At 34.7% G+C, this 27978-nt stretch overlaps 1 protein-coding gene across 1 annotated transcript in view; it reads right to left on the bottom strand.

Annotated features, from left to right (window-relative positions):
- LOC145665431 (uncharacterized) overlaps nt 1-27978 on the bottom strand; it is a 382683-nt gene that overhangs the window by 196320 nt on the left and 158385 nt on the right.

The raw sequence follows: 27978 nt of genomic DNA, 5'->3' as shown, positions 1-27978 counted from the left end.
AATAATCATTTTGGTATATATTTTGGAGAGAGAGTAGAAGGGGGTAATTGGGCGGAAAACTTTTTAATAATTTATATAAATATTTTGCATTTCAGTATATTTCTATGGAATTTAATGACACAAATTTTGGGTAGGTAGATGTTGATTAGAAAAAAAAAAAAGCTTAGGTGAATTTTGAGAGGGTGTAATAATGACAAAAAACCAAAAACTGATTTGTTGAGAAATGACATATTTGGAACCGAGTTTCAAGTGTGTATGTGTTTTGGTTTGAGTTACAATAAATCGCTCATCTATTAATGTTTTGAGCCAGAATTTTTCCTGCTGCTTAAAAACTTCCTAAGGATGGTGCCGTGAAGAGCAGCAATCTTGAATCCTCACTGTGAGGCAGTATAAATTTTGTTAAAATTTGTTCCTTCCAAATACCTCCACGGGGTTAATTGGGCGCATGGTGCGGGGGTAAATGGGAGGAATGCCTTAAGTGAACATTTTTTTGCTTAGAATTCATTTAAATGCTGTGCTATCTTTGTCTTTTATGGTGTACACTTTTGTTTCATAGTGCATTGTGTTTATTAAGCTATTTTGTTCAACTTAAGTCTCTAGTGGCCGTTGCGTATGCCAATAGTGCTGATGCTGTAAATAGGATCTGTTTATCTATCCAGAGTTCCAACACTTGTTCTATTGCAATAGTTTATAGTTATTTAGTGTTAGTCTTATTACCTTCTCCTATGTTTGTTTGAATATCAGGGCCTGATCTCTTGGCTTTTCTATTTATTTTATTTTATTTTATTTTTTTACATTTTCGGCTAAAGTTTTGACCGCTTATAGTTTTTTCGTATGTGATACATTTTGGATTAAATTCACAGGACAATCTGCTATGCTATAAACAATAACGAGAAGGCTTGAAAAGGCATTCAAATATCATTGAGATTTAGAAATAAGTTACTTCTTATTTCGCGTAAACAAAGGTATATTTTTTTCTAAGCCACATAAAACTGTTAGTTTTTAAGTGGAATACAAGTTATTTACACCAAAGGAAAGCTTTAGTTTTCTTTATTTACATCCAATCACCCCCATGGTATATATTTACTGTTTACGGACCACCGCACTGAACTTTTTCGCTCTGATTTCTTAAACAAAAATATGCTACCGGTATTATTGAAACATTTGTGAAAAATTCTTTCTTTCTTTCCTGACATTTCTTTCTTTCCTTTTCTTTCTTTCTTTTCTTTATCAAAACTTTGTTCGAAGAAAACAGCCTCAAATCAGACTACCGTATGTAGACTTTGTAATTACAAATGATTAGCAAGCAGTAGAGTTATTTATGGAATTTGTTAATGTAATGTCAGTAAAATCGCATGAGTCATATTTGACGATATAGTAAATATTAACAATAAATAGGAACCCTGTTAAACATTTTCCTAACGAGTGATTAGTACAACATTGTAGAGTTATAAATGCCATATAAACAAAATCTTAGTTGTTTTACGATCACCATACTTTCTTTTCTCCTATCGACACTTGTAAGTAAAAATGGAGAAAAATCGAAGAAAAGGATAAGATCACTCTCGTATAGTTATGCGATAGTAAACTGTCGGCATCACTTAAAAAGAAGGTGGGTGTTTATTTTTCTTTAAAAATAATATTATTATTTAGATCTAGTTTAACTTCATTGTTAGTGAATTAAGAGGTGGCGAACTGTGATCTAGAAAGCCACAAATAATGGCGCCTGGGAACCGATGCACTGTCACTACTTACCCAGTTGAATGTGAACCATGTGGCTAGTCATAGTCTTTCATGGCTGTAGCGTCAGGAAGTTTAATTTATTATTTACCAAAGTTCATCAGTATTTCAACACTGTGTAACTACAGAAAACTGGAAACAATTTAACTTTTCTGTTATCTGTCTTATCTGCAAATCGCCTCACCTCTATATGATGAAATACAATACTAAAATTCGTGTCACAAAAGCCCATGAAGCACTCTGGCTGACCATATGTCCCACATTTCAACCGATAGCGTCACATAATGTTTGCTATATGTGTACGTGTGCGTGTGTGTGTGTGTAAGCGTTTTTTTTTCGTTATGCAATAATTAGTACTTTCTTTGGTATAGTATATTTATGGCTATGCCACTGATCAGTATTGTACTAATTATTGAATTTGGGAAATTCATAATTGTTATGAGTTGACGTTGTTTTGATGTTTTTCCTTCAGATCAATATTATTAAATACGATAGTATAAGTAATTCACTCATTAACATAAAGGAATACTTATAGGTAGAAACAAAATTTGGACACGTGACTCCATCACGAAAACAAACCATAAGAAGGCATTTTTAAAAATATGTATATAAGGGGTTCAAATCTTTTTCAAAGAATGAAGAATCTGACATTAGGAAAAACAAAACCTGGCATTTGAGCTCTCCATTAAAATTAACTGAAGTTGAATTTCCGTTCTTTCAGAAAATTCCGCTCTGAAATAGCGAAAGTAGGGTAAATTCTATTTTACGAACTTCGACTCTTTATTGTGAAACTGCTAAATGTGAGATAGAGGAGAGGGATTAGATATTTAAACTTTTAATCAAAAATAGGAGAATACATGTTTCGAGTGTTCAGGTTACATTGGGAAAAGGGAATAATTTCTATAATATTCAAATTTCCAATTTTTTATTAATAAAGCTTTATGTGAGTATTTGTTAAGTTAGAGGTAAGAAGTCTGGTACATAAGCTTTTAATTGAAATTAATCAAAAACGTATTACAGCACTTCCAAAACTATGGCAGTTTCTATAGTGGGCCAGTGTCTATAACATTCAAATTTCCACTTTTATGTTCGTTTAAACCTTATTCTTCCCATGTGAAGAATTGGCACTTCTATTTGTTCTATTATATGCATTATTTTGCTTTAATAAACATGTTGAAGTAAAGATCTAACAGTCGAACTTCATTTGGGAAACAGGAAATCATGTGGGAAGTCGAGCCCCAATTTGTCCCCGTGGGTGTATCCCTGCCCTCAACTAAAGGTTTATGGGTAACGAAAAATGTCAAATTTTAAGTCTGGTTCGTAAATAGATGTAGATAAATACCCACATGAGGTCTAGACGGGACGTTATAGGCCCGTTTCGACCTCTTTTCCAAGGCAGTCAAATACCATGAGGTCTATAGAGAACTGGAGGTATTTTTTACATTTATTTTTTAAAAAGTAGCATAAGTGGACTCAGCATCATGAAATTAGTTTTCAAAAACATAATTAGAATTTTTTCCAAACATGGGTATTTTACACTATTGACATGATCGTTATTTCTTTAATGCCCACTTTCTGGGGTGAACCATATATGTCAATTTTTAATTGAACGCTTTCGGTCCACATGATAAATGGATTGTTTTCCTACGTGTTTGAGAATGTACCTGCAGATATTATATTTCTCTATTCGTAATATCAAGAGTTCTACATATTTTTTGACTTCTTGGGCCTGAAAGCTTTAGTTTGATACCAGACTGCGCAATTACGTATATGGTTGCATTATATGTGCGTAAACTTCCTTAAAAAACTAACGTTTATTTACACTTTATAAATCACTTTTCGTTTCACTATCTTGTACAGCTTATAATTACTCGCATAACATCAGGAGGTAAAAGTTTTTCTCTCGCTTCATGTATACACACACACACACACACACACACATATATATATATATATATATATATATATATATATATATATATATATATATATATATATATATATATATATATACTCGTGCTCATAAATTAAGGATACATGGTGAAACAACGCTCTGGTGGGCGGTTTTCGGTTGGATATCAAATCGGGGTATGACCATGCCGTGCATTTGACCATTCGATGTGGTGCATGCGGTGCGGTCGTCGCACGGTGGCGCTGGCAGCAGTCCAAATACTCAGAGGTGTGTTGGTGCACTTCAGAGTACGGTGCAGCGTGTAAGTTTGCAGATGTTGTCAGACGTGCTAATGGTGACTGTGTGTTGAAAATGGCTCAAAGAACACATATTAATGACGTTATGAGGGGTAGAGTAATAGGGCGACTGGAAGCTGGTCATACACAGCAGGTCGTAGCACTGGCCCTCCGTGTACCACAAAGTGTGATGTCAAGATTATGGCAACGATTCCGGTAGACAGGAAACGTGTCGAGACGCTACAATATGGGACGCCCACAGTGTACAACACAACAAGAAGACCGATATGTCACCATCAGTGCCCGCAGACGGCCACGGAGTACAGCAGATAGCCTTGTTCGGAACCTTGCCACAGCCACTGAAACAGTTGTCTCCCGTCACATAGTCTACAGACGACTGAACAGAAATGGTTTATTCGCCCGGAAACCTGCAAGGTGCATTCCACTGGCCCCTGTTCACAGGAGAGCCCGTAAAGCCTGGTGTCAAGAACACAGAACATGGTCAATGGAACAGTGGTCCCAGGTTATTTTCACGGACGAGTCCAGGTATAGTCTGAGCAGTGATTCTCGCCGTGTTATCATCTGGCGTGAACCACGAACCAGATACCAACCCCATAATGTCGTTGAAAGGGACCTGTATGAAGGTAATGGTTTGATGGTGTGGGGTGGGATTATGATTGGTTCACGTACACCCTGCATGTCTTTGAGAGAGAAACTGTAAGAGGTCAGGTGTATCGGGACGTCATTTTGCATCAGCATGTTCGCCTTTTCAGGAGTGCAGTGGGTCCCACCTTCCTCCTGATGGATGATAACGCACGGCCAGGGTGAGAATTACTGGAGAACGAGAGAGATATTCCCCCTCAAGCCCATTTGAATGATCTCCAAAGAAACTAACTGAAACATCCCTTGTGGGAATGTTTGCTTTCTTCTCGCCTCAAACCGTGTTTGGTGGTTTCAAGTTCGAAAAAATTCCACTGGATTTTTTTTTTAATATATAATTTTAATCTGATAGTTGTATTTCAGAACGGAATATGTAAACTTCTAATTTTAACTCAAAACTAACTACAATTTATTATATTTTCTTTTCTTTTTTTTTCTTTTTTTTTATCGTTGCCCACTTGAAGTATTGTATAGTTCCTATAGTTGTAACTGTGTTCTTAAATCCTTCAGTTTGTCATCGTAAGTGAATTTGTATGACGATGTTATATTAACTCTTTTAACGAAGTCATTTATGGATTTGAAGATGTCTGACATTGTACATATCTTGTTAGACACATTCAATACTTTACTCGAATGTTCGGAAAGATTACTTGTAGGTATCCCACAAAATATGTCATTAATTTAGTTGTTGTCAAAATTATTAATTTAAAAGTTTTATTTTCACGACTGTTACCAGAGCGGGAGAGGTTAAGAAAACGATGTATCATTTTGAATAATTGCATCTTTAGAAGTCTGTCTCATGTTGAGCGTTATTTTACTTACCCGCAATGTCGATAAACGAATTCAAACATTGTATATAACAACGAACGAGCTCCCTTGTGGTACATAGTTAGCATACGCGTCTTTGGGACGGAAAAGCCCCGGCGAAAGCTCTTGAGGTTCAGAGTCTACGTTAAACGGTAGGTCTCCGTCTCAAACAGGCTCGCTGTTGAATAGGATGCTCAACTTCAGTCGTTGAGCAAAAATAGTGATGTCTCCTAAGTATTATTTTGAAGTTCTTTTTCTTCTTTCTGGCTTGAACGTCCCATACAAGTCTAAAGGAGACAGTAGTGACGAGACCGAACAAACTTGTGAAATGAAGAAATTAGCAGAAAACGGAAGAATACCGAGAAAACTCATACACAAAACTTTCCCTCCACAATTCCCACTTGGGTAGGAGCTAGGATCGAACTTGGAATCTCATACACCGGAAGTGAGCGCTCTACCACCTACCATTAAGGGCCTCGTTACTAACTTTGGTTGAATATACAAAATTTTAGGTTTGTGCTGGAACACTCAGTTACGTATGTGTTAACACCTTTTAACTTGTATCTTCATGCAAATAGGGTTTCTCACGAGACGGGACGATACAGAGTATTCGTGACGTGATAAGAGACGAGACAGCACTCCTCCAAATGGAAATAGTACATTTTCCGAAACAAGACATCCTTTCCACAACACCTTCTACAGACGAGACAGCTTTAACTCTTATCACGCAGTCAACTCTAAAATAAAAACAAGTTACAAGGAACGGTAAAAGAAAGATACATTAATTTAAAAAAAATGCACGACTTTACAAGAATAGATAATATATTCTCCAAGTGTTGGTTTCATCTGTCTCTTCCTACATTTCATTTTGATCTTGAAGCCTATACTACATGAAAATACAAGAAAGTTTTTGCAGTTTGTATTAAATGTGTTTGTGACTTGTAACTTTTTTTCTAACATCGATGTTTTGGAAGAACTGGATCGAATGCTGGTTTCAACCAATAATTGAAATGTTTATTTTGTTTACGACGTAGAAAATGAAGTTGATGGAAAATTACGAATTGCGGTATCGTTTCATTAATGCGCTAAAACTATTAAATGAAGGGAATTCATGTTCAAAGTACAGTATTGTACGATATTATATCAAACATGTTTTATTTCTTATAGCCGCTTTGGAAAATACTACGTTCAATCAAATATTTTTTAAATGGATATAAAGATCATAATGTAGTATAGAGCAATTTGATATCTCATATTGTTCCGGAGATGTGATAAATAATGGAGATAAGCTTGCAACAATGCTAAGAGTTATGTAATTCCGAAAATTTTCTGTAGTTCCTTTTAACCAATTCGTGTTATAATAATAATAATAATAATAATAATAATAATAATAATAATAATAATAATAATAATAATAATAATAATAATAATAATAATAATAGTCGAAGCCTTATAGCCAAGTACACTTTATCACTAAGATTGTTATGATGTAATTGCTTATAATATGAGATACAATAGCTACAACATAAACTGTTAACAAAATTGCCTGGACATGAATCCGAATAGCTTGGTCTTAAGTTTAAAATAAGAAATTGTGGTAAATAAACTTTGCCGATGACGCCAGATAAATTGAATTTTTTCTAAATAACATAAAGATCATACCAAAGTAAAAAGAATCTAAAATTGAAATAGTTAGTAGAAACTATAAAAATCTTTAAAAACTATGAGTTTTTTAAGCTCGTGTACTAATCTGGCGACCATCATCTTCTTGCTCAATTTGTTATAAATACAATTTTCAAAAACAATCGATATAATGTCATGGAAGCAAAGGAAACCAACAATGTTTTAAAAGGTTCCTACAGATACGCCATTTTATGCAATACAACAATCTTTAACAACGTTCTTTCATATGTAAGTACGGATTGATTTATCAAATTAATGTGAACGGCATTATAATCTTTGTGTCTATTGAAAACTATTATGCACTTGGTTGTTATAGTTAGTACCTTTTTCAAAATAAAGAATTTGATGTATCATTGTTTCCATTTCTTCGTATTGTCATCGCAGTATTCGACACTAAGGTACTTCCAATATGCATTTTCCCTTGCAATTCACTTGCCATATTATTGTAGTAGAGACCTTTGAAATTTGAATGTTTTCGATACTGCAACGCCTTCGGTTTGCAGCATTAAACAATAAAGGCAGTAAGTTTTCGTTTAACATGCAAATTTGAAATATAGAAAAACATTGCTTAGTGTTATTTGAAAAATCTTGTTATTGGGATGGCAACACTGTTAATTTTGTTGCACTAAATAATACATCAAACAATATCTCCCTGTTAATATTTCCATGGTACGAAATTTCAGCGATTTTTGTTTGTGTAAAATGCAAAATAATTTAATATGTTGCATTTTACACAATATCTTTATTTTGATTCTTGAAGTTGTTTTAAAGTATGTTGGCAGCCCTGAAGTCATATTTAGACCTCAAAGGACCTACTTAGACCTCGCGAGGACCGCGTTAGACCTCACGAGGACCGAAATAGACCAGTGAAGTTCGGCATAGACCTCATAGGTATTTGAGTGCTTGGAAAAACCGGTCTTAGCAGGACCTTTTTGGCATGAATAAACCTCATGCATCTATCTATCTATCTATCTATCTATCTATAGCTGCTCGAGGTCTATTTCGGTCCCAATAATAGATATTGCTTTTCTTTTCAGATATTCGACATTTAGCTGTAATTTTGAGTCTATCATAAGATTCTACTTATGATTAAAAGTAAAAATTAATAAAACAATATAATACTTTTCATATACGCTCTTTGTTAAAACATTTTGCTTCATGAAATATTTACAGAGTTTACGTATTTTCTGTAAAATGGCTCTTATTTCAAAGGGAGTGAGATTTGATTCCACCATTTTACATTAAAATAGTTATAAAAAGGTTTATCTACTATATTATCGATTCACAAATAAAGAATTTTGCGTTTTTTGAGCAATAAAGTCTCTTTGAATCAGTAAAACCCACCAAAGCTTCTTTCTGTGAAGTCAAAAAATCGAAGAACAAAAAAAGTTTTTGTTTTGGGTCAATTCCGGTTCAGAATAATAATATATTACAAGATGTATTATCATAGAGAATTTCGTTAATTTATTATTTAAAAATGTTATATCTATACCATATCTATCGTTTTGGAAGGTTTATTACGGTCCTCATTTCCAGATAATTTTCGAAAAATATTTAATAATTGATAGGTTTTTGATCGAATTTAAGTAAAATTTTATCAATTTACGCTAACCGTTCATAGAAATGTTATTACAAAGTAACATAGTAAATAAACGAAAAATAAAGAATTAATACGCAATTAATTTTTTTGGTCATGAGGTCTAGTGTGAACTTTTTCTAGTTATTTCATAGTATTACAACTCATTAAATTTCATACTTAAGAACTTAACCAAAGCAAATCGTACCACTACCATATGAAGGTTGTCTCCGCTTAAACATTTCTTAAATATTGTAGTTGGAACATTGAAGTTTGTCATGGCTACCAACATTATGGATAACATTTTGACATAAAGAGACAATAGACAAACCACACGCTTCTTGTTGTAATCTTTTCGTCGGAGGAGCAGAGGAGAGGGGAGTATTTGTTGCCGTACGGAGAAGAGGGGGAGTATTAGTTTCTTTACGAACTTGCCAAACTGCCGCGTACCATTCATATCTCGGTTGAATGGTTGATTGACAGTTCAATACACAATGACAGAGAAAGTGGTTTAGTGCTGTGATGATGTGCGTGTATTAGTAAACAAAAGAACTGAGACTAGAATTTAAAACATCACCTCGTGGGCGGTACAACGAGGAGTTAACCTTATAAACGTATATTTTCTGCTACATTCTTTTTGTCGTAACTTCCTTAGTACCCAACCGAATTTCTTCAAATTTTCACCAAAGAAAGCTTACACTTTTTTTCTTTTTATTTGTTAGTACAAGTAAAGTCAGGAACATACATTAACATTATTTTTTAACCGAAAATATAATTTCACTTTTGGCACTTCGAGCAATTAAAATAAAAAAGAAAGGTAGAAAGAAATCTCTCGGGGAAAGTGTATCTGGTAAGAATTTTAGGAGTCGTTACAGCAGTTAGGTCTATATTAGCGTTTGTATATCCATGACACTCAAATTATATAAATATATTAAGCAAAATCCTTTTAAGATATTTAATAATCTCGTGAAAATCATATTGCTGTTATACCTACAGAGTAATCATTTCCTACTAGTCTATATACAATAGGAACAAGCTTTTTCGATCAGAGCCAGGAGAGAGAGAATGAGAGCAAGTTTTTTTAAAAAAGTGAAATGAAATCTTTCAGTTTAATGTCCCACGATTATGCCCTTTAGGCTAAGGTAGACAATGACTAAGGCAAGTGAATGATGATGGAAGAATTGGTGAAATGAGATTTCGAAGGAAACGGGGGTATCCCGAGAAAACCCACAGACATGATGTTGTTCATCAAAATCTTACTTGGCCGGGGATCGAACCAAGGGCCCCTCGCACCAGAAGGAAGCGCTCTATTACTGGGCCACCATGTCCCCCTTAGAATAGGTTGAGAAGAGAAACGGAGGGAATGATGTGAATGAAATTGAATAGAAAAAAAACTGGCAGTATTCGATTAATCACCAATACACGAACAGTGCATCTGCAAAACTATCGACTTCGTCTTGTTTGACTGTATTTTATCAACAGTATGTTTGCTGCTTTCTTGCTTTCTACGTGTGATTTGCTGGGAACACGAGCAACAAACTGTGACGTCGCAGAGCATCCAGTTGAAAGTGATTGCTATAGAAGGATAAATTCTATCACAATCCGAAACTGTCTGTATGAAAAATTCTTAATTTATATTTGCATTGACACGAAACGCTCCACTCGGGACCATAGGTGTCAATACGTGGATGTTCCAGGACTCACCGCCCATTTGAGATTCTTAATGGGTACTTAGCACAAATTGGATTTCTGCGTTGAAATTAACATCGAATGTTTTTTTTTTATACCAATAAAATAATTAGGTAATATAAAATGAGCTTCAGCAGTGAGTATAATTCATCTAATTACACGTTACAATTTTAAAAGTTAAGACAATGACCAATGCTGCTTACACATTTAATATGGGAAAATAAAATTTTAATGTTCAGTCCAAATTCAATAAAAAAAAAAAAAAAAATAGGCAATGGTGGTATGAAAAAAAATTGACGACTTTGCAGTTTGAAACTAATTTCACAGTTCATTTGATTTCAGAGGCCAGTGTCCCTCCGTTGATAGTCTTTCATGCATCTCAAAGGGGAACCTTAGATTGATAACCACTAATCTATTGAATCTGTTGAAAAAATTAGAATGAAAAACGTTGTAACTTTTCTTCAAAAACCGCAGATGAGCACCCACTGAAAACAATATTGAGTGAGTTTCGTTTCATAATGCGAAAGTACGGTAGACTTCCAAACTCTAGGAATTCAGTACTCAAACTTGAAGTAGTACATCTCTAACTACCGGTCCTAATAGATTAATTAATACGATCACAGATAGAATATATTCCTTGGACACTGAATCCATATCAAAAAGTCATTACTCGTTGTACTTGGGGAATAGTTGAAACTGGAAATCGTTAATTTGAACCACTTTCGGATTGAGCAGCCGGTTATTGGAGAAGATAGAACATACTCTTAGGGAGCTGAATCTGTTGCAGAACTCTGCATCTAGATATATATCTCTTATCGTTTTTCCTCTACGGAAATCAGTATTGGAATGGGAAGTAGTAGTAAATTCCGGCTTTGGTAGAGTGTTGTGGGCTATGAAGATATGTTCTCTTGACGCCCTGAATCGTTTGCAGAAAACAGTTTGCCGCTACATAGACCTAGTACCACTTTTATTCTATGGCGATCAATGTTGAAACTAGAAGTGGTTAATTTGAATCACTTCCGGTTTGAATACATGGTTAATGATGGAGATAGGACCTATTCTTGGGATGATGAATCAATTGCAACAAAGAGCATCTTCATATCTCTTACAGTTTTTGTCCTATGAAAATCTGTACTCAAACCAGAAATAATAGTAAATTTGAACCACTTCCGGTTTTGGTAGTGTTGCGGGTTGCGAATATATGCTTTAGTGAGACACTGAATCTATTGCAGAGCACCATATACCGTTATCTATTACCACTTTTGTTGTATGACTAAATTTTAAAACCGGAAATGATGATTTGAACCACTTCCGATTTGAGTAGAGTTTTAATGAAGAAGGTGAGACCTATTCTTTGTACAATAAATCGATTCAGAAAACCACATCTCGATATCTTCTAACATTTTTTTTCTCTATGGAAATCAGTATTGAAATCGAAGCAACAGTAACTTGGAACAACTTCTGGTTTGGGATAGTTATTGTATGTTGCCCGTTTTCGTTCTAAATAAACGTTGAAACATGGAATGCTTAATTTGAACCAGTTGAATAGATAGTTAATGGGGGAGATAGTAGCTATTCTTGAGACACTGATTCGATTTCGAGAAAGCGCATCTCGATATTTCTTACTGTTCTTGACCTGATTCCTGTTGACAGAGGGTCAAACGGAGAAAGTCGTTCTATAAGTCTTCCGACACTTACGTTTAGCATAGTTTGGAAGTATAATAAAAATTGACGCTTATACTCAAGAAACAAACGTGATTATGAAAATCTTCACGTTAAATAAAAAAGTGTCAGTATCTCGAAATGTGTGGAAAAGAATTTTGAAATTAGAAGCACTTTTAACTTCCGAGGTTGGATTAAAGTTTAGCGTCTCATTTTAGCAACAAACGTGGATCCATAGCTTATTGTGGTATCCATACCACATGAGCTCTCACCATAAATCGAACCAGGACGTTCCGTGCCAAAAGCGTGTACGCTACCCATATGACTAAAAAGGAAGAGCTCATGTGGAAGTAGTGTATTATTATTATTATTATTATTATTATTATTATTATTATTATTATTATTATTATTATTATTATTATTATTATTATTATTATTATTATTATTACCAGAATGTTATATTTGAACTAGAGAAAGTATAGAACGATATAGAGATTAACACTTGAGCCTTCTACATTTTTTATCCTAGATCAATCCAGGCGTGGCTGTTGCTACATTGTACTGACCACGAGAAGCGATTTGGGAGAGTCTTGAGACGAAGTGGTGTCCTTAAAATGTTTTTCGTCTCGAAAAATATACCTTTGTCTATTGGAAGACCTTTTTCTCGCCTAATATGCCATCAAGAACATCGTGTATCTCTCGTCTCATGGACAACACTACTCCTATATGTTAAATGATTGTGCAACCACTTATTTTTAACCATAAACATGCTTTTAACGTGTTTGTGTAAATGATAAATATATGCTCTCGAGCACAAATTTGTTTCAAATATTAATATAAATAAAACTGTACAAGAAAGTACAGTTTACGTTTTTGGAAGATGAGTGCAGCAATTGCATGCTGTAATATTGAGTATACGGCAGAGAGTTTCAATTTCTTAACATGAATAAGCCCATTTATTTTTGTGGCTCTTCTACCTTCTCCCATTGTTTTCAAGTTGTTGCAGTCCACTTCACAATCCCAAGCAGTATACTTCCATAATACTGTAGTTACAAACAGTGAGGCGCATGCTTGCTCTTTATTTACATATTTCTATTTTTTCTAGGGGGGAGGGGTCAGTAAAACAAAGAAGTTTGGGGTATTAGTTACTTGTCTAAATACAAACAAGGATATTGTATACTTCTAGACCTACATTACAATACATATCTGGGAAATGAGCCGTGGGACAGGTGTAACAACGAGGGGCGTGGTGCACTCGCTCTTCTTAACCCCTTTGGTATTGTTAATGCTTACGAATATATCCATTTAAAAGTGTTTGACTCAAATATTTTTATCTCCGGCGAGTGACGGAAGAGTGAGAAGAAAGGGGAGAGTTACAAGCTGACAGAAACGTTTTACAAAAATACACAAGTATGAGCATGATGGTGGTGTATACAATAGTATTCGAGCTTTTTGCACGAGGACAAGGAGGATGCTGTTTAATATATGCGGAATTTGTTTCAATCAATACCATAAATTTATATCTTATTTTATTACTAGTATGCCAAGAGATTGCTCGACTGGTTTCCAGTCCTTAAATACGATGAAGCACACGTAACAATACATTTTATGCCTTGCAGTATATGATATATCTCATTCAACTTATGTATAATAAGGTCGAAGTAAAGCTTTTGTTTAGAAGCAACTTATGTTGAACAGTAATTCTTCAATATAATGCGTTCAGTGCACGAGGAAATCAAGTCTATTTCTAGTCATTTTGGACATACTTCGTATATGAGATATCTACTTGAAGCTCCTTTCAGAGCTTAAAGGAATCTTTTCCAAATGTATATAGCTGTAATAATAATAATAATAATAATAATAATAATAATAATAATAATAATAATAATAATAATAATAATAATAATAATAATGACTTTTCCACGTACTTACATATAGGGCTGTAGGCGGTATACGCTATACACCTTCTGTTTAATCTTAGTCGTTAAAATATACCTTCTGCATCAAGGCGTATATAGCAGAACTTTTGTTTAGTTTAAACTTATTTATTTATTTACTTATTTAATTGAGTTGATTCCAGTAAAAAAATGTCTCTTCACCTTCTTTTCTATCCTATTCTTAGTTGCTGTTGAAATATACGGATCAGGCAAGAATATCAGCACGAAATCTTCGCTTAACTTTGATATTCATATTTCCACTCTACAATTTCCTTAATTCTTTTTAGCACATTCGATTTTCTCTGTAAGATAAGTCTACCATGTGTTCAAAGCGCGAAATCGTTTCATGTTTCTGAAACTTAAACTTACCAACTGCATGATAGGAAATAAAGAAAGCATGTCAATTATTGGCAATTTAATTCAACATGAAACTTCAGTCACAATAACAAGACTTAAAATACAGTAGGCTGGACGCACCGGTACGTCGTTCAAGCAAATTAGTGTCTTGTCGGATCTTCGGCCCTATGCAACACCTATCTCTTAGGAACATCTGGACGCTTCTTTAGTTTATTATTATTATTATTATTATTATTATTATTATTATTATTATTATTATTATTATTATTATTATTATTATTATTATTATTATTATTATTATTATATGTTTATATTTCAAACCGCTATTAATCTTCGACATTTACTCAGAAAACATACCGCTTAATCTACTGGGAAGAGCTTGTTTACACTTTTCATTCAACTCTGAGTAGGTTGGTTCATTTGCAGTTTAGCGTCCCGTCCAGCACCGAGGATATGTGGGACGTGGATATACAACGTGGGATCCCAAAAGGGTGTCTTCAACTTCCTATCTCCGACCGACTGTCTTATCAGTCCTTTCTTCGATCGAATTTCTTTACACTCAAATGGCACATCAACATAACTTATCTCTCTTTTCAAACCTGCCAGCTCGAAGTACAATTTCCAACCGAACAATATACTATGAAAAATTTACATGCCTCACTCTTTAACACTACACTCTTTAACAACGAAAGAAACATACAAACACATAGGATGTTAGTTCATTTTGCATCCCATATTGGGTTATTAGTATACAACTTCGACGTTTTTGTGAATTTTAGCTTAGTACTGAACTTTTAACAAAAGAAAAAAAGCAATATTTGGTTTGGTGGTACATTTTAAAAGGAAAATACTATTTTAAAGGTAAAACCACATAATTTGAATGTCACTGCAAAACTGAATAGTAAGTTGGGGAGATAAATATGCACATAAGTGTTGTTCGAAATTCATATGCAGTTATTTAAAAAAAAAAAAGCTAAAAATATGTAAACATGTTGAAAATTCGCTGCAGTAACTTCATAATCACCACCTTAAAGTCAATCAAGAATAAGGGATTGAATTAATCCCCCTTCCGTTAGGGTCTATTGTTTAGAAAGAACTCCCGAGAAAGCTTCCGTAAATAATATTTGATTTTTACACAATACAGTATTTATGTACTTATTTTTTGATTGATCTCTAAATCAGTGAAAAAGAGATGAACTTATCGGTGTCTTCTTGTTATGCCTAAATCCTGTTCTGCCTATGACCCTCCAGCACTTTGTAAGGCATTTTTGATCTAATCTTTAGGTATAACAGGAGTTTCTGTTCTGCCTAACTAACGCAATAAGGGATATTTAGGTTTACGGGAAATTTAATACTAATTATTTTCCCTACAATTCCAGTTGCTTTCAGGACCTCTTGATTTTTTTATATTATTTCAGCTTCTCTGAAAGTAAATTAGCAATCATAGGCTACCATTATTTTACTACGAATATATCTACGTGATATCTTTTGTCCGCTAGGAGATCTTATCCTTCTGGTTGCGAGGATCGAAATGTGTTACATCGAAACGCCCTACACTGAAACAGCCGTGTCCCACTCCATATTATTGAGTATGATTGACATGATTACGTGATGGATGACATACTTTCTTCAGAGTATATTCCAGTATTAGAAATCTATTCAATGTTTATCTTGATAATCAGCTTTAGTGTATGGTTGAGTGTGATTTGCGCCCATGGAAAAAAAAACTGTTCAAGGGCTTCAGATGCGGCTATTGATAGTTGCGTCCAAAAGTTCTTTAGATAGACACGTTATTTGCGGCCGTGTGGAACTGTTAGGCTCGATTCGATTCCATTCGATTAATCCTGAGTTACACAAGTTGAATGTACTTTATTGTAATAAGGATGGTATTTTTGTGGAAGGTTATTTTTGAAGGAGTATTAAAATATCGAACTTGAAGAAATGCGTTTGTTTCGAAGAAAACCACTCGCTAAACTATTAGTTGTAACATTAGCTTCCAAGTAAAAGCAATCCTAAGGAGTCGTACACTATGATGCAATACTTATAATGGACTATACATATTTCCCTTACGTTACTAACACCAAGGACAGTAAATTATGTTTGAAATTCAGAGTAAATGGTGTACATATCATAGTGGAAAGCCATTAGAGTTCTACGTAATTTATTGATCAGTTCTAATATAAAATGTGGAGGAATATCTGGCCATGTGGAGGAATATCTGTTGACATTCAGTTTACTCGCCGGAGTAGCTCTAAACAGCAACAAATACTTGTTTCTGATTGGCCGAAACTAGATATCAACTCATCCTTGAAAGTAATTGGCCAATCATTTTTCCATATTGAAACCTACATTGTTTATTTGAAATAAGAGGCATTGTAGGCCTTAGTTTCAGTTGTACTAGCTGCCAAACGCTACAAAAATTGAATTATTTATATTATATGATTTAATCGGAGCTATTTTATAAATAATAGGCCATTACTTTTTAAATGGCTTTCCATAATAAAGTACATGCAAATTTAGTTGCATAGCAAATAGAATTTGCCTTTTTGTTGATAGTCATATATAAGAAAAAGGTTTGTTATGCTATAGTTTTCTACTTAATGGTCATAAAATGAATAAAATGAGAGACATAAGCCATGAGAAAAATCTTACTGAATATGAGTTGGTATACGACAATACAGTAGAATTTGAAATAAAGCAAAGTCTAGATTTATTATCTTACACTCATAGCACACTATAGGTACTGCACCATACTATACGACTCATTAAGATTGTTTTTACTGCAAAATTTATGTTCAATAAACAGTATTGAGGGTGTTCTTCCACGGGAGGTTTATGTTAAAGATAGAGCTTATGGGAAGTAAAGTTTCTGAACGTGACTCCATCACTTGTTTTTTCGTAATGAATTACAGTATGTATATTCCCATTTCAGAAAATTTAATTTAAATTGTTCTGGAATGGCATTTGAAACTCCTTTAGGAGATCGAGCTGAATGTTAACTATGTTTACCATAATTGACCTAAAATTAGTATGGGTTCTTTCCGATCTTATTTCTCCTTAAAAAGAAAAGGTATTTGTTAATTTATATTTCTCTTGACTACTTCTGAATATTGACATAAAGAAGCAACTTACTTAGTGCAGGCTGAATTTTATATAAATTAGTTTTCAAAAATAAGTAAATTAAAATTTATAACAATATTATAAAAGACAACTAAGTGACTTCAGATCTATGCACACAGATCCTCCAAACCAGAGATACATACCTAAAAGAGGGTTATGACGCAATTGTGTCAGAAATGAAGTGAAATCTTTCCGTTTAACGTAACACAATTATGACCTTTAGGCTAAGGGAGACTACGATCAAGGCAAGCGAATGACGATGAAAGAACTGGTAGAATGAAATTGTGTAAGGAAACGGGAGTACCTGCAGAAATACTACGGACACGATATTGTCCCCAGTGAATCTCGCTCACGAGATGTAAGCGTTCTACCACTGAGCCACCGTGCCCCCCCCCCTGTGAGTCATTGGAATTTTATGCTAGAGGGAGGAGGAGAAAAATCATTGATACAAACTTAAAAAAAAAACAATATTAACCAACTTCAACAAAGCACTAAAAGAGATAATAATAATAATAATAATAATAATAATAATAATAATAATAATAATAATAATAATAATAATAATAATAATAATAATAATAATAATAATAAAGCATTTAACAGCAGAAAACAGTTATTTATCTTTATGTATTAAAAAATTAAGTCTGTTCTGTCCCAAAAATAATTAATACCTAATGAAAAATTTCCTATAATATAAATGCAAGAAGGATTAGAAAAAGAGATTAAACAAAGAAGACAAAAAGAAAAGAGAAACTTACGAAAGAAATTTTCAAGGAAAAAAGAAAACTCTCACATATATTAATTCATTACATCAACTACTTCTGAGTTGGTTAGACCGAAAATACTATATCTAAGGAAAAATGCCCCTGTTACATAAATTATTCATAGTAGCTTGTTTCGGTCCGAAATCGGACTTCGAACTGACACGTTTGAGAAGAGAGAGAGTTATCTTGAAGTGCCATCTGAAGTTCGAAAATTCGGTTGGTACTTACACTAATTTTCGGAAAGCATAAGTTCGCACCGGGAATCGAAACTGGGTCTCCTATGCCAAACTCGCATATTCAACTCTCAAAAGTAGCCTATTGTTGTGGTAGGTATTCTTTGGATACATATAATAAACTATGGTTTCCTTTTAATTTCCTTTAATTTTCTTTACCAGCAGCACAGAGTAGCCATCGTATTAAGGTATAACTGTTGGAATTAATATGCATATACTCGTCCCGGTTTCAGATTAAAAAGGCAGAAGTAGGATAAAAATAGAAGACTGTCACGACAAAATCGGGACATTTGGTAGCCTGAGGTTGGATTCTAGTATAAACTGCGTTATGTCAACGTCTTATGTGGCTTCAGTAGCGAAAACAGACGTTAGACCTGAGTATTGAAAAGTTCGGCAACTATGAGCAATCTCAAACCAAGAGATGTGACCGTATTATCAACCGGGCAGTAGGATTAACCAAGGATTATATCACATTACAAGTGCAAAACTCTAACGAAGTAAGCGAAAGATTATCTATTATTATTATTATTATTATTATTATTATTATTATTATTATTATTATTATTATTATTATTATTCACTTATAATCAGTTTGTGAACTGACGGAGGGATCTTAGGGACTTCCCCCTTCACAAAAAATTTCATCCCCCTGGAGAATTAAATTTTAATCCTTGACAGGAATAACCTCTCCCTTTTCTAGATTTTTTTTTGAATGATCATAAATATAGAAACAGGGAACAACTTTTATTTTGTCTAGCCAAACTAAAAAAAAAAAAAAAATCACTTTTATTTTAGCAGTTTGTGAAACATCTCACTTCTCAACATTCTTGTAATCATTAGAATCATGCATTTTTATTTCTTGAAATATTTATCTCCTTATGAAGAAAATTCATTATTTTTACCATGAGCAAGCTAGAATGCCTCGAAGAAGATGGAAAGAAAAAAAATAAATTGGAATATTTAAGTTTTACGTCCCACGATTATGATGAGTAACGAATGAAATGGTGGAATACCACAAAACTTACTTGACGCTAGCTGGAATCGAACCAAGGACCGCTTGCACCACAGGTGAACGCTCTATCACTGAGCCACCACATTCAGCAATTGTTTAAATATGCAAAATAATAATAATAATATGTAGACCCTATAGCTATTGTTTGTGTGTGTGATGGCTAGGTTTCCTTTCTGGAGAGAATTATTACCTCATACACTGCTTATAATGGCTGACAACATGAAAATAAATTATCAAAAAAGGAAAAATGTTTAAATTAAGGAATGTAGGAAACGTTCTTACAGTCAACTATAAGAAAAGATTCGTAATTTTTAACCATAATAGATTTACGGATAATTAAAAAGGAATAGTAACATTCGCAACGAAGTGGCTTATATAATGTCCTCTAGCCAAGCGGTTAGCGTGCGTGCGCATGGTTCTGGATTCGATTCTTGATTATATCCTCAGATTTTTCGGTTCAACCCTAGCATCGTGAAACAATTGGATATGTCTATACAGGGTGTTTCAAAACAACACTAACAACGTTTGGGAGATGATTTCTGACCCCAAGATAAGCCAAAAAATAGACCAACCTGGGTGCACAAATGCTTCCTTTCGGAGTTATAGGCAGTCGAAAACATGAAAAATTGAACTTTAAAGGTTCATAGCTCCAAAACTATTTGACCTACCGTAGTCGGGTCAAGACTTCACTTAGAAACTAATATGTGCCCTATCCAAATATCCATACTTCAGAATCCTGCGGAAGTTCCGCAACAAGTTTTATAGATGTAGTTGGTGAGTACTTCAACTCATACGCCCGTAACTAAACTCCCTCTGCAAAAATTGCTACGTGAGTACCTATGATTCTGAAACACGTATTTTTGGTTAGTGTACATATTAGTTCCTAAGTGAAGTCTGGACCCGACTACGGTAGGTCAAATAGTTTTGGAGCTATGAACCTTTAAAGTTCAATTTTTCATGTTTTCGGCAGCTTATAACTCCGACAAGAAGCATTTGTGCACCCAGTTTTGTCTATACTTTATGTCTTATCTTGGTGTCAGGAGTCATCTCTGGGGATGCGCACGAGACGAGTCGAGACAGAAATTTCCTGACAAAATTCGAGTCGAGACACAGCTCTTCCAATAGAGAAGAATACGTTTTTCGAGTCGAGACACTACTTTTACAGCACATTTTCGAGACGAGACAACCTCAAATCTTGTCTCGTGCGCATCCCTAGTCATCTCCCAAACGTTGTTGGTGTTGTTTTGAAACACCCTGTATATTGCTTCCACATATCTATGCCAATATGGATGTATATTTCATTTTCAACTGTTCATTGCTTTAGTAAATCATAGGTCGCGAAATTTCAATGCATTAATTGCTCCAATATTGTCATTCAAAAATACATTATTATTCACATTTCATTTTTGTTCAATTTTTCTTGTTTTACTTATTATTTACAGTCTTTCTTCAGAACTTGTTGCGTATACTAAAAATATTAATTGGGTGTATAGCAGAATACCTGCACAACGAAGCCTTAGGTACTGATTAACAGCATACGTGGTATCGCTTTTCTTAATCTAACCCTTTGGCTAAGTGCTTATTCCCTCTTTGTGATTTTTTTTTTAAGAAGATTGTCGTCCTGACATTCGCCCGAAGAGAAAAGGTTTTTCTCATTGATACAAAATCAACTATGAGTGAATGAAAATAGATATACTATCTAGCATGACATATCAGTCATTACTACACTACTGTTCCATATATAATGTACTGTAAATACAAGTCCCTACTTAGGCACTCCACAATTGTTTCAATAAAGAAGGATGAACAATAATATACAAAAATATCAATATTACCTCCTCGCTTGCCTAGTGGTTATCGCACTCGACTTTGATGAGCTTGGTTGTGGGTTCGATTTCCTGTGCCTGAACGTTGAAAGCATTACGGTGATTTGAATTTGACGGTAGAGCCACATTAAACTTTAGGTTCACATCATACGGTATCTGCACTGAAGAGGGACGCTTCTTTTTACAATACTAAACTAAACTTTCTCTTAGTCTTTACTAAGACTTTAGGCAGTAAAGTTGCGCTCTCATTTCGTAACCTGGCAGAAGATAGTTTCATTTCATCCCCTGAATCTGTTTGAACACCTAGAGTATTTCATGCATTATCTTACCACTATCCGTCGCAGGCTATTAAATTCATTTTTAACCATGGTCACGCGTCACAGTGCACGTATTTATAATTAAATTGTAAATAGTTTTCTGGGGCTATATTTGATTTACTGTGAGCTTATAAGTCTACATGCATTGTGTTGTGTGCTTATCACGATACGCTTTGATAAGTATTTTTTTTTAAAAGAAAATTGATTTATACTATGTGCATAAATGATTCATATAAATCTACATCTATGAATTACCAGCTAATAGAAGGATGCAATTTACAATTAAATAATTTAGTCGATAGCTATTGGGACTGAATTCTAGGTTTCTGCCTCGATGGTAACTCGTAACTATGACTACAACAAACTTTTGAACATTGCAACAAACCCAATTATTTAAATAAAAATAGGCTTTATCGTATAAAAATAAATAAAAAATAAATAAATACGTATATACTTCTCCATACTATATGTTATACACTTAATATTAAACTATGCAATGTTATTTCATATCCTTTGTTTCTTTTTTGTCATTTTCATATAATAATTGACACTTCAACTTTGAAAGAAAGAAAAAAAAACTTTATACTATTTTATTATGTGAATAAAGATAGAGTTTAACTCAAAATATTGCTAGAAGCTAGATGAAAGTGCAAAGCTGAGTTAACTAATCCAGTTTAACATCCCCCTTAATTCTGAAGCTGTATGCAACACGAAAGCATAATTTAACATAGGATGCTAGCTATATATTATGTGTTTCGGATGAGAATGGAGTTAAGAAGAATCACTATCTTTTTCTTTTTAGTTTAACGTACCACGTTATGCGCCGAAGGCAAAGGAGACGGTGATCATAAAATCAATAATGATGGAAATAGGAGGAAACAGGATACCTCGAGAAAACCCACTCGCATGGTATTTGTTCACTACAAGGCCCACTTAGCTGAGTGTGAGCTCGGATCAAAGCAGAGATCGCTCTACCAGTGAACCACCAGGGTCCTGAAAACCATTTCTGTTGGGGATTTACCTGAGTATAAGAAGAACCATAGTCTGATCACATTCTCATATATGAGCTCCCTCGTGGCTACATGGTAATTTAACGCAATGAAAAATTCCCCATGCATTTCTTATGGGAGTTTCGTAACTTATAATTGGCTATATCTACATTAATAGTGAAGCACTAACGAACTATTAGTATTTTCTAGAAGCACTAACGATGAGCTAACGAATGGCACTAATCTTTTCGTTAGTGCTCAAAGTGGGGGTCAAGTTCACGCTAGGCCCAAAGGGTTTTTTACTTGTAGTTCGTACACTAATGAAGCACTAACGTTAGTGTTGGTGCACTAAGAAGCACTAGCGATGCATTAACGATTGCACTAATAGAAATCATTAGTGCTTTTGAATTTGGCGGTAATTTGACGGAGTGAAAAATTCCCCATGCATTTCTTATGGAAGTTTCGTTACTTACAATTGGCTATATCTACTCTAATAGTGAAGCACTAACGAAACTATTAGTATTTTCTAGAAGCACTAACGATACACTAACGAACGACACTATTTCTTTCCTTATTGCTTGAAGTGGGAGAGGCAGCGTGTACCATTGTTTTGGCTCTAGAGCCTACACTAATGAAGCACTAACGTCAGGGGTCAGTGCACTAGGAAGCACTAACGATGCACTAATGAATGGCACTAGGTATTTCATTAGTGCTTGAAGTGGGGGGCATCGTGAACTTGGCCTCCCAAAAGTTTTTACTTATAGCTCCTAGACTAATGAAGCACTAACATTAGGGATTGGTGCACTAAGAAGCACTAACGATGCACTAACGATTGACATTAATTTTATCGTTAGTGCGTCAAGTGGGGGGGGGGGGGCAAGTTCACGCACCTAAATAACACACTAATTAGAATTTTATTGTGGTTAACTAAGAAGAAATCTTGTCTTCTGTGATAACTCATAAGATTCATATTTCACGTCAATATGTAGAACTCCGTATTATATAGTTTCCTACGGGATGTTAGGCTAGACCCTGGATGCAACTTCCCATTGCATAACGATTGATAGCAAGATGGATACCAAAAGTTTATATTATAGCGCTGTGTTGTGTAAATACTGTTTTAATCTGAATAATTGAATTTGACAATTGTGATTTTACACAATCTGAAAAATGGAAACTATGAGAAAACCGTTTGTTAGATTTCTCTGATAAATTTATTTCTCCTTTCGTACGTTTATTGAGCATAGTATTCAACAGTCTCGCAAATACAGATGGTGATCAGAAAAATGGAAACACCTGTAGTTGGCAACACGTCAGATGTATGGATTGGCAGTGGTGTCGTGGCGCCCGCAGCGCCGGACCGCTGGTGGTGGTGTGTTAGGTCAGTCTCCATACTACGTCAGGCGCAGTGGAACAGCAGTGTTCAGTGGCTGCAGCAGATGGAGATAGTGTAAAATGGGAGACCTCTCAGATTTTCAAAGAGGGCAAGTTGTTGATGCGCGGTTATGTGGAGTGAGTGTGACGGCAGTGGCTACTGTGTTAGGTGTGTCGCGTGGGACAGTGTCGAAGGTGATGACGGCCTACACAACACACAGGAAAACCACATCGAGGAAGCGGAACAGTGGGCGAAAGAAAATTATGAGTGACAGGTCACGCCGGGTATTAAAGCGCATTGTCACGCAGAACCGTCGTGCCACTGCGGAGCAAGTGACGGAGGAACTCAATCAGCACCTCCCCCACCCTGTTTCGACAATCACAGTCCGCCGCGAATTACATGACATGAACTTACGGGATAATGTTGCACGGGCCAAACCGCTCATCAGGGACCATAACGCTTTCGCACGCCGCAAATGGTGCCACGACCATGCAACTTGGACAGTTGAGGACTGGAAACGTGTGATATGGTCAGATGAGTCATCCTCACTCTATTCCCAACCACGGGCCGTGTTTATGTGTGGATAACGCCCAAAGAAGCTTATGATCTGCAGTGTCTCCGCCCAACTGTGAAACATGGCGGCGGCTCGGTGATGCTGTTGGCCGCCATATCATGGTTTTCATTGGGTCCTATGGTCACACTTAGCGGACGAATCACTGCCAACGGTTATGTCGCAATTTTAGGAGACCACTTGCAACCTATGATCCGGATGTTGTTCCCGGACAATGACGCTATCTTCCAGGATGATAATGCACCCATTCACACAGCTGGCGTTGTAGCAGCGTGGTTTGAGGAACATCAGGATGAAGTTCAACACCTCCCCTGGCCCGCCCAATCCCCAGATCTCAACATAATTGAACAACTGTGGTCCGTCTTGGAAACACGACTCCGGCGACGATTTCCACCTCCATCCTCTCTCACAGAACTGGCCGATGCCCTGCACGAGGAATGGTGTAAAATTCGATTTGCTACCATTCACGACCTCTATGCCTCCATTCCACGTCGCATCAAGGCTGTTCTGAAGGCGAAAGGTGGCCCGACACCATATTAATCTGGTAAGTTGCAATTTCGTTCAGGTGTTTCCATTTTTCTGATCACCATCTGTATGTGTATAATTCTGAAGTTTCGGATGGGGATTCGGATGCACTGGCTCCCGTTTTTAGTGCTCGCCTCTGTTACGGAAGCACAAAATAGTGTCTTTCTTCAAAATTTTAAAATATTAATACCTTTTTTTTTTAAAAAAAAAAAAAAAGTTTCCAAAGGTAAAGTATCAATCGAAAAATCTAATGGAACTGGGCAAAATAGTATGCCTGAAGTAAAAAGCTCATATCTATTTTTTTTTTTTTTTTTTTTGTAAAAGAAAGTTTGTAAACTTAAAAATTGATATAGGAGAAACATGATACTTATTGAGATGAATGTGATACTGAAATATACATTTATTAAACTCTTCATTACGACCTTAGCAAGATGACAGTATATAGTATGATTAATGAGATTTATATCCCAAAATTATTATTAACATGAACTTTAACATATATTTCTTTGTAATATTGTGTATTTCATATAAAATATATGAATCAATAGACTATATCGACCTAAATAAAATCACATGTCAAAGATAAGTTCTCATTCGTAGTTTTCAAGGTAAACGAAAAGAGGATTTACGACTCTAGAAATTGTGTCGTTTATTTCCAATAACAACTGATTTTTATTTTCTGACAGAAATTGTTATTGAATTACTTATTACATGAGTAGTAAAATGAACTCTTAACCCCTTCAGTGCGTAATTAGCTACTATAACTTGTCATTGTCGTATTTATGGTTATAATAATAATAATAATAATAATAATAATAATAATAATAATAATAATAATAATAATAATAATAATAATAATAATAATAATAATAATAATAATAATATGGTTAGGTTACACAAAATTTGGGAATGCCTCAACAGATCAAGCCCAATTTTTCTGTCTGGTCTCTTGGGGTTCCTAGGTGAGCGCAAACTCGCTAAATATTGTCGGGAATAACATTACTCATACTGTGCCCAAGTATATTCGCCATGCACAATACAAAATAGCCAAACCAAAATGAAAGCGTATATATACGCCATCCGCACAGCAGGTGCGTTTTGAAAACACGAGTTAACTCGCCACCCACACTGAAGGGGTTAATTAAGAAATTATAGATCTATTTATTAATGTTTGTCTTTTACAAACAGTAACACAGACACTCCTTTACGCATATATTACTTGCAATTCAACTGTGTCACATGTTCTTATTTTTTATTATAATTGTTCATTCTTCAGTATCCAGTTCCTGACAAGAATATTGTCTTTCCATAGTTTCTGATATTCTTCCGCGTTTGTTGATTTAAGCCAATCTGAGCCAATGGCAGCCATTTTTTAAATTTATTTCTGAGAAGGCCAAAGAACTGTCTTCTAATGCCAAGAGATAGCTGAATAACATCCTCAGTCAATAGGCGCGGTTGATCCGAGTTTGATTCCTGATGGTAATTCATGTAGTTCGGATCTCACGTTAAGCGGTAGGTCCACGTCTCATATAGCCTTGCTGCTGAAAGGGTAGCTTAACTCAAATGAAATCAATAATTTACAAGGTTGTTCGAATAATCAGTATATTGAAAAGATTTACTACCCAAATAGGGACATTCGCAGCGAGTGGTTCCTGGAGGTCTGATTCCTCCGAAATCCCCACTTTTCGAAAATTTAGTCTAAATTTAGGAGTGACTTGATAACTTTTAATGTAATTTATAGTCATATTGAATTTGGACCCTTTCTGAAATAAGTTTATGCGTACATCCCTGTATTCAATGGTTTAAAATAAGTTCCCATTTATTTACTATATATAAAATTATAATATTCAAATATGTACTGTGCATTTCGTAATCCTACATGTTATTACAAACTGTGTATATATAACTGTGGATTTGGAAACCCTAGAAAGCGTACTGTAAAGATAATTTCGGGATTTAGTAGACCATGATCAAGCGTAACCACTTTACGATGAATCATACAGTAAATATGTTAAACGTAAGGTAGGAGATGCAACGATTAGAAGTCGAAATTTGACGGGAAACGAAATGTAAAGATTCATTGTAAATGAGTTTGAAGACGACACTGATAATACATTCGGTTGGAAATCACACAGCTGATATATAATTCGTTCAAAATTGATGATCGTGCTAAAATCCAGATGTCTAGCAATCCTATAAAGAAGGGGATACACGTTTGTAAGCTAATTTTCAATTTTCTTCGACGTTAATTCTCTGTCATTATCAACATAAAGTAGAAATTGCTTATACGTAATAAATGAAAAGTCTATGTCCACTTGCGCCACACATACGTAGAACTCTCTCTCTCTCTCTTGTATCTCTGAATTATCTCGTAAGACAGGTAACTAAAGAGATATGATCATCATAAGTTTTATTTGGAGATCTATATCTTATTTAATTTCTTTAGAAGACTGTTTACTTTGTAACGATACTACATACAAAGGGAGATTTTTCTTTTAAGAAAGAAAATAGAAACTATAGAAGAGTATTTCTCGAGTTAAATAAAAAGCAATGAATCTAGCATTTCATACATATGAAGCTTGAAACAAACTGCATAAGTTCTATTTTCACAGCTACCTACACCAAAATAAAATTTTAAAAAAGAACTTAATTTAGTCTCACGTAATATGTAGTCTTAATTCTCTGATTGAAAAGGATCTATCAGTCACTGAAAACTGAATATGTAGAACTTGCCTATAAGTTCTTCTATAAATAAAGCCATTTACTAATGAAAGCATATTTTGAAGCCACTTTTATAATATGCATGTAATCTATATAAAAGTTTACGTCAATAAAACACTTACTTACTTGATCCATAGCAAATAATAATAATAATAATAATAACATTTGCTACTAATAATAGAATTGCGTCTTAAATTTTTTACAATCCGAATCCATGGAAAACTTTT

The sequence above is a fragment of the Thermobia domestica genome, chromosome 11 (genome assembly GCF_964235325.1).
Source record: "Thermobia domestica chromosome 11, izTheDome1.hap1.1, whole genome shotgun sequence".
NCBI classification, from domain to species: Eukaryota; Metazoa; Arthropoda; class Insecta; order Zygentoma; family Lepismatidae; genus Thermobia; species Thermobia domestica.
This window is presented reverse-complemented; position numbering and strand designations above follow the sequence as displayed.